At 39.6% G+C, this 8,681-nt stretch overlaps 1 long non-coding RNA gene across 1 annotated transcript in view; it reads left to right on the top strand.

The window, feature by feature from the left end:
* The window catches only part of LOC116069578, a 315,340-nt gene extending 313,774 nt beyond the window's left edge, over window positions 1-1,566 (top strand). The window contains exon 11 of the long non-coding RNA XR_004110041.1: window positions 1,182-1,566. This is a non-coding gene — a long non-coding RNA (uncharacterized LOC116069578). The remainder of the gene's footprint in view (window positions 1-1,181) is intronic.
* The last annotated feature ends 7,115 nt before the right edge of the window (window positions 1,567-8,681 follow it).

An 8,681-nucleotide genomic window follows, 5' to 3' on the forward strand; every position in this document is an offset into this window, starting at 1 on the left:
AAAACATAGATTTGAAGGCCACTTGAGTCCACGGCCCACACCCAGGACCATAAGATGATTCTGCCTCATTTTATCCGTAAGAGACCTACTAGAAAGAAGGTAGCATTTCTATCCCACCAATGAGACATCCAAACTCAAAAAAGTTAAGGAATTTGGTGAGAGACTTTAACGCGCTAGCACTAAGAAACATTTAGTTTCTTAGAAACATTTAGTTTCTTAGTCAAGTTCACCTCAAATGTCTATAAATAGAAGAGGCTGAGATGTCCCCCAAGCCAACCATTCTTGATGTGACCAACCTCCAGTGGTCAGAAGTTAAGATAAAGCATTCACATGGTTTCCTGGGTGAAAATAAGGCTCTAAAACTGGGAAAGGTCTAGATAGGATATTTAGCTTTCTCTTTCATTATTTCCATGATCCAGGCTGGAAGCTTCTAAAGAACAGTAGAGTCTCACCAGGGAGCCTGATGTAAATAAAACATAGGCTCTGGAATGCACCTCCTTCTCAGGAGGCTCTTAAAGGCCTGCTGTATACACAGGCTCTGGAATGTATTCTCTTTCCTGGGGAGACAGGGATCTTCTCAAATCTGTTGCACCATTCTGTTGACCTCCCAAAGGGATCCTATGGAACAGGGGTTCTAAATCTTCCTAATGCTGTGACTCCTTAATATTGTTTCTCATGATGTGGTGACCCTCAGCCATAAAATTATTTTCAGGGCTACTTCATAACTGTAATTTTTCTACTGTTGTGAATTGTAATGTAAACATCTTTGTTTTCTGATGGTCTTAGGCGGCCCCTGTAAACAGGTTGTTCAACAACCCAGAAGGGTCTAAACCCACAGGCTGAGAAGCACTGCTACAGAACATAATTTAAAACAAAAATGCCCATCTGACAGGAAGAATCAGGTGGAAAAGACACCTACAATAAAGTCTACTAAACTGAGTTCCCTCTTCAGAATTCATGTAAAGGTGGAAGGAGGAACAAACTCCACTAAGATGTTCTCTGGCCTCCACACAAGTACAATGGCAAATGGCACCCCCAGGTAATATATCTAACACGCACACACACAAGCATGCACACACACATGCACACACACACACACACATACACACACACACACTAATAATGATAAATAAATAAATAGATAAATAAATAAATTTTAAATGTCCATTTCTATGTTGTAGACTCTCCAACATGGACCTGGAAGACTCAGAGTAACAGAGGAAAAAATGAGCCAACAAAGGCCAGTTTCTCCAGAAGTAACACCATCCACATCATTGAATCTACTGTCAAATCTTGTTAAATCTGACATGGCAGCCTGAAGCTCCAGCGGCATCTAACTCATACCTGCTCCACCATACACCTGCTTCTGCTCTGGGCACATCAAATACAGTGTAACCAATGATATTGCAGATCCCTGGCTATCAACCAACTGCTTCCCAGATGAGATCTAAGACCTCTACCTATAATTGGTTTTCACTGTCATAAAATAAGAAAATACCATCTTCCAGGTCCATGTTAAGAATCTAATGACCAAAATCAAAGGGTATAAAATTTCACATAAAAGAATGTCTTTGAGAATGATTACATTGACAACTATATTTAATGATGATGCAACACATATTTCACAATTGCTAAGAGAGATTTTTTTAATGCTCACACTACAAAAAATAAGTATGTGAAGATGTGAAGTGCACAAAGTGATCATTAATTTGATTTAATCACTAATCTGTACATATCAAAATACATTGTTATAACATAAATAGGTATAATCATTATTTGTCACTTAAAATTTAAGGAAGTTTAAAAATTATGAGATGATATAGTAAAAATGTGCTGGCAATTAGTAAATACTCCCTTAAATCACATCTCCAGCCTGAGTTTTTCCCCTTCCCCAACATGAATATATCCACATTCCAACCCAGGATACACTCATCTTTTCTGCTGGAGGCTGAGGGGACAGCTTCACAATAACGCGTCCAGCCAAATGAGGTGGCGCACACATAAAGCCTTGTAACTGGGGAGGTAGAGACAGGAAGGACAGCAGTTCAAGGTCAGTCCTGACACATACTAAACTTGAAATCATCAAAGGCTTGAGGAGAACTTGTCTTTTAAAAAAAAAAACCACGACTAAATAATGATTCCCCCCTATTGTCCCATGGCTTTCCCAGTCTCACTGGATATTAAAGCCAACTTTTCTTAATCTCACACTAAAATCTTGACTTTTAGGCTACAGTGTGACTCAGTGGGGAAGTGTATCTATTCTGTAAGTATACGGACCTGAGTTCAAATCCACAGCTCTCATGTAAAATACTGGGTGTGGCTGTACATTCCCTTAAGCCTAGCATTGACAAGAAGACCAGAGGATCCCAAAAGCACACTAGCCAGACAGCCTAGATGAAATAAGCTTCCAGTTCAGTGAGAAACTCTGTCTCAAGGGAATCAGAGAGAGAGTACATAATATAGCAAGAATCCTGATGTACTATTCTGTGTATCACATATACATACACTGGTGTGTGCACCTGCACACTCACAAGCATGCACCAAATATATACACACACAGACACACACACACACACACACACACACACACACACACACACACCCCACTGCACACAAAGTAAATAAGCAAAATAAAATCCTGACTCTTAATGTCCACATCTGATCCACCAAGACACCTCATGGTTGCCTTTAGAGTACATCTAAACATCTCTCAACCCTCCATGGGTCTCAAGGTGACTCTCACCAGTATCTCTTCCCTGTATTGTAGGATGACCATGTCCCTCCAAAAGTTTTGTTGGAACCTCATGCTCCATACAACACTATCAGGAAGTTCATGTGGATTCATGAAGGTACTGCAGCAGCCAGGTCATTAAGCATGAGCATGGGTTTGCTATGAAAGTGAGTTGAGCTCTCTCAGCTCTCCTGGTATCTTTCACCCTTCCCTTCCATCTCCCACCATGAGATGACTTTTAAAAAATGCCTTCATAGATGAAAATCTCTCAACTTTGGGTTTTCTAGTCTCAAAATGATAGGAAATGTATCTGCTTCCTTTACAAAGTTCCCAATATTTAGAATTCCATCACAATAATTTAAAATCCAGGCTAAGACATCTAGAATATTTAACAATGCATTCAATTGATCCCCCTGCTTCTGCGGCTGGTGCCATTTTATAGAGACCTTCCCCAATTATAAATACTACCTTTCATCTGCTCAAAACCCTCTAGCAATCCATTTCACTCTGCATCAAAGCTGAAGTCCTGGCAATCTACGCCCACCCCTACTTCCCATCTCCATACCTCTCCTTGCTTACCCCTCTCCAGTCACTTTGGGTACACTTCACCTAAGACCATTTGCACAAGCTATTCCTTTGGCTGCAAATTTACTTTTCCAGTATCTATATGGCCCATTCACTCCCCGCTTCACCCTGTCCATCACATGCCTTCAAATAATCAATGCCACTAATCAATTTGCAATTGTGGACCTTATCTTCAGACCACCCAACCTTTTTTTTTAATTGATTTAAGCTTTATTGCATTATAATGAGAAAAGATACATAATTTCAGTTTATCTGAATTTGTTAACATCTAAAAACATATTTTAAGTAAACAGTTACATCACACTGTTTTCCCTTTTGTACCCCAACAACTCCCAGAGACCCCCCCACAATACCTTTTTTTATTTTGTCATATTCTTTAGAATTTATAAAATATTATAACAATAAAAATGAGTAGTATAGAAGTTCTTTGACTTAAACAATCAATTAAAGTTTTATGTAGATGCTTGTCTGCAGCAATACTGAAAATACATGTTTTTCTCAATATAAATTTTAAATAACTGCAAATAAATTAGCTGTATATTTTTAAATAATACATCACTACTAGTTTTTTTTTAATGAACATAAATATATAAAGTCTTTTTGATTGTTTGATTGCTTATTTTGCTTTTAGTAGAGCTTAAAATCTTGGCTCTTACTGTGGTACAAGCCCAAAATAAGAACAATTTTTAGACATTGGAGTTCATTGTAATAAGGCTGTATTTCAATGACCCTCACATCACCAAAGGATTTTACCTCCATAGTAGCTAAGCTAAGAGTTGACACTTCTGCTGCACCAAGGAATAAATTGTAGGCTCGATTTTTGGATACAGATTTCCTGCTATGGTCAAAGCTATTTGACTTGAGTGACTTTCTTTATTCATAGCCTACAGGGAACAGGTTACATTCATTTAAGAAATGGTGTGTGAATTAAGATGGTCTATCTATGAAGTCATTCACTGTTTCAATGAACAATGGTTCTACTTGGAGGGTGGCACAGACATTAGGTGAGGGTAAGAATCTGGTTCATTGGCTGTGATGATTTTGAAAAGCATTCATCTCACAGAAAGAGTAACTTATAAAGTTCTCTTCTTCAAACTTGATACAATAGTTACAAACATCAAACAAAGCATTCAGTCTCACTCTTTGTTGTTCTCTTATAAGCCACCTCCCAAGTTAATTGTTTATGTTTCTTTTGGCTGTATAAATAATTTTGAAATATGGAAGCTGTTCTGAAAATCATAGTATAGTGTAAAAACATCAAATAAACAATTCTACTAATAGAGAGGCTGAGATAAGAGAAGCATGGTTTCAAGACCATTGTGTGGTATCTGGCAAGACACTGTCATGTACAAACAAGCAGAAAATATGTATGGATTGTACAATATTAGAGCTATTTCCCAAATTAACAAACTAGAGAGACCAGCAGATGATAGCCAACAAATTTCCAATTCTTTATACTTTTGAATTTGAATTGATTAGGATATGTTGGCAATATTAATTTTCATATTAAGAGATATTAAGAAAAAGTAATTATTACTTCCTGTTATTTTTGTTATTAGAGTGGAATTATGTTTGTGTGGGTTTGTTGAAAGGTTACTTTGTTGCTTCTTCTAGGGTATAGTTTTGCTCCTTATATTGGTGTTTTCCCTCTATTATCCTTTCTAAGTCTGGATTTGTGGAACTATATTTTGTAAATTTGATTTTTCCATGGAACATCTTGGTTTCTCCATCTATGATAATTGAGAGTTTTGCTGGGTATAGTAGCCTGGGCTGGCATTTGTGTTCTTGTAGGGTCTGTATGACATCTGCCCAGGATCTTCTAGCTTTCATAGTCTCTGGTGAGAAGTCTGGTGTAATACTGATAGGCCTGCCTTTAAAGGTTACTTGACCTTTTTCCCTTACTGCTTTTAAAATTCTTTCTTTGCTTAGTGCATTTGGTATTTTGATTATTATGTGACAGGAGGAATTTCTTTTCTGGTCCAGTCTATTTGGAGTTCTGTAGGCTTCTTGTATGTTCATGGGCATCTCTTTCTTTAGGTTAGGGAAGTTTTCTTCTATAATTTTGTTGAAGATATTTCCTGGCCCATTACATTGGGAGTCTTCACTCTCTTCTATATCTATTATCCTTAGGTTTGGTCTTCTCAGTGCGTCCTGGATTTCCTGGATGTTTTGCACTAGGACGTTTTTGCTTTTTGCATTTTCTTTGACTGTTGTGTCAATGTTTTCTAAGGTGTCTTCTGCCCCTGAGATTTTCTCTTCTATCTCTTGCATTCTGTTGGTGATGCTGCATCTATGACTCCTGATTTCTTTCCTAGGTTTTGTATCTCCAGGGTTGTCTCTCTTTCTGATTACTTTATTGTTTCTATTTCCACTTTTAGGTCCTGGATGGTTTTGTTCATTTCCTTCACCTGTTTGATTGTGTTTTCCTGTAGTTCTTTAAGGGATTTTTGTGTTTCCTATGTAAGAATTTCTAGTTGTTTACCTGTGTTCTTCTGTATTTCTTTAAATGAGTTATTTATGTCCTTCTTAATGTCCTCTATCATCATCATGGGAAGTGATTTTGGATCTGAATCTTGGTTTTCCGATGTGATGGTGTGTCCAGGACTTGCTATGGTGGGAGAATTGGGTTCTGATAATGCCAAGTAACCTTGGTTTCTGTTGCTTATGTTCTTACTCTTGGCTTCCACCATGTGGTTATCTCTAGTGCTACCTGCCCTGGCTAAATCAGACTGGGGCACCTGTCCTTCCTGTGATCCTGGTTGTGTCAGAACTCCTCAGAGTCAAGCTGTCTCAGTGATCCTGTGATTCTGGGATCCTGTGATCCTGGGCTAATTAGAGAACCTGGGAGTACAGTTTCCTCTGGTAATTATGGGACTTGCTGCAGAGTTTGCGCCCAAGGTCTGCTCAGGGCACCAGCCTAGACAGATCAGAAGGAACCAGTGCCACCTATCTGGTGGAGTTCCTGTGTTCCTGAGTTCCAATGGCCCCAGTTATTCCTGATGTTGGGACAGACGTTGTGTCCCCCTCACCTCTGATCCTCTAATCCTGGGTGTGTTAGAGTTCCTGGGAGTGGAGCTTCCTCTGGGTATTGTGGAACTAGCTGCAAAATTTGCACCCAAAGTCTGCTCAGGGAACCAGCATCTGATCCTCTGATCCTGTGTATATCAGAATGACTGGGAGTGGAGCTTCCTCTGGGTGTTGTGGGACTGGCTGCAGAATTGGCACCCAAGGTCTGCTTAGGGGACTGGCCCACACAGACTGGAAGCAACCAGTGCTACTGGGCTGATGGAGTTCCTATGTGCCTGGGTCCTGCAGGTCCCCATTACTCCTGGTGTTGGGACAGATGTTGTGTCCTCCTCACCTCTAGTGCTAGGAAGTCTTGACACTGATCTACAGGAAATGAGAGCCCATCCCCACCCAACCTTTTTAAATATGTAATTTTTGTAGTTTTTTAAAGGTTTGCTTTTTGCTGGAGAGGAAATAAAGGAGTAGTGGATCTGCAGAAGAGAAAAGGTAGTGAGGATCTGGGAAGAGTTGAAAGAGGGGGAACTATGGCAGGGATGTATTGATGAGAGAACAATCTATTTTCAACAAAAATAAATTACATTTTTTCTTTAATATTTATCACTTTCTAGCATGCTGCATAGTCACATGTTACATGTATTATGATCTGTCTCTCTTGGGGATTTCTCTACCTTCTTTCCTGAAATATCTCAAGTGTAGGACACAGTGCTTGGCATGGAGCAGAGACAGTACACAGAGTTGCAGAAGGAAGGAATGAACCAATAGAAATTACCTGCATTGTCCTGCATTGATCCTCTTTACACCCGGAAAACAAGTCTCATTTCTGTCTGGATCGACAGCCCTTACCTTGAGTCTTGATAATGCTGACATGCTCAAATTAAGCTAAGAATTTTCTTTCTTTGAGGCAGGGAGATGAAGAAAACAGAGCTCACATAGGCTGCCCCAGAAGGACAGCCCCTCGTGTTAGATCCAGAGAGCAAAATTGCCTCTGACATGTAATTTAAAACCTGAGATACCTGGATATAAAGTCTTACTCAAGTAAATGGGATCAAACATCAGGGCATTTCCACTCTACCAAATGGATATTCTGGGTTTGCTGCAGACTCACAGCCCATTCCAGTCCTCTATGATAGCCACCCTAGGGGGAGAAGACAGGTAAATTTGACATAGTTGCTATCCAGAAGGTAATGACCTACAATTAGGCAGGTGACGGCCAATCGTATCAGGATCTCACTTTAATATCTGATCAGTGAGAAATTTGCCTCCCATATTCCATTCTGAGTCACTTCTATGCAAGGAGCTACAATCTTCTTATGACACCCTCAGTCCTACTGAATGTGGATTCCACCTGAGCTCAAGGGGCTACCAGACTCCTCAAAGTACTTACTGCAGTTAATTATGTTCATGAAGCAGTGGAAAAAGACTGCCTTTGATGTTAATTTCCAGTTGGTTAATTACTCTCCATGTGACCTTGAACAAGTTTGTTAGCCCGTTGTAGTCTGAATGCAGTGTGTAGTCCCTTCAGGCACCTGTGTTTAAATATTTGCTTTCTGAAGATCATGGAACCTTGTGGGTAGAATGTAAAACTGGTGGAGGTGCATGACAGAGAATAGAGTCACTGAAGTCCTGTCCTAAATCCACCTCAATCTTTCTTCTTCCTGGTCAGCACCATGTAGGAAACCATCACTCCCAATTCCTGCCAACATAAACAGAGCTGCCCCAGCCATCATGATTATTCTACCCTGATGAACTCTATGTTCTGAAAATGAGCCAAAATAAACTCCACCCTCTGCTATGTATTCTGCCACAGCTATGAGAAAAGTAACTAAAACACAACTTTAACTCAGGTCCACTTCCTATCTGTAAACCAAGTATAACACAAGCTAGCATACATCACGTCTGCACATTCTAAGTCGATGCCCTTTGGCTAGCAAACCTGAATTCTCCAGTATGGAGGGCTTTCCCTTATTCTTTCATTTATGCTTTTTCTGAGATCTCCAAGGTATCAAAAACAGAAGTATTTAAGCACAGTACCTAGCACACAAGAGCTTGTGTAAACTGTAATGATGTAATATGGTCAATGTTAAAAGAGGTGGTGAACAATCACCCTGAAAAGACAAAGCAGAGAGTCACTGAGCACATAGCTTGGGGGGATAACAAGCAGATGTGACTTGTGAATACTTCTGATTAGTAATTTTGTTGGGGTCAAAGAGGGGCTAGGAGGAAGAATATTCAAGGTGTCCTGTGATATTATGGTGGCCTATGCCCATTATGGTTATAACTCTTTAGCCTTCAGCATTGAAATCCAATAGATGCTCTAAGCTTACACAAGTGAAATAAA

The sequence above is a fragment of the Mastomys coucha genome, unplaced genomic scaffold (genome assembly GCF_008632895.1).
Source record: "Mastomys coucha isolate ucsf_1 unplaced genomic scaffold, UCSF_Mcou_1 pScaffold22, whole genome shotgun sequence".
NCBI classification, from domain to species: Eukaryota; Metazoa; Chordata; class Mammalia; order Rodentia; family Muridae; genus Mastomys; species Mastomys coucha.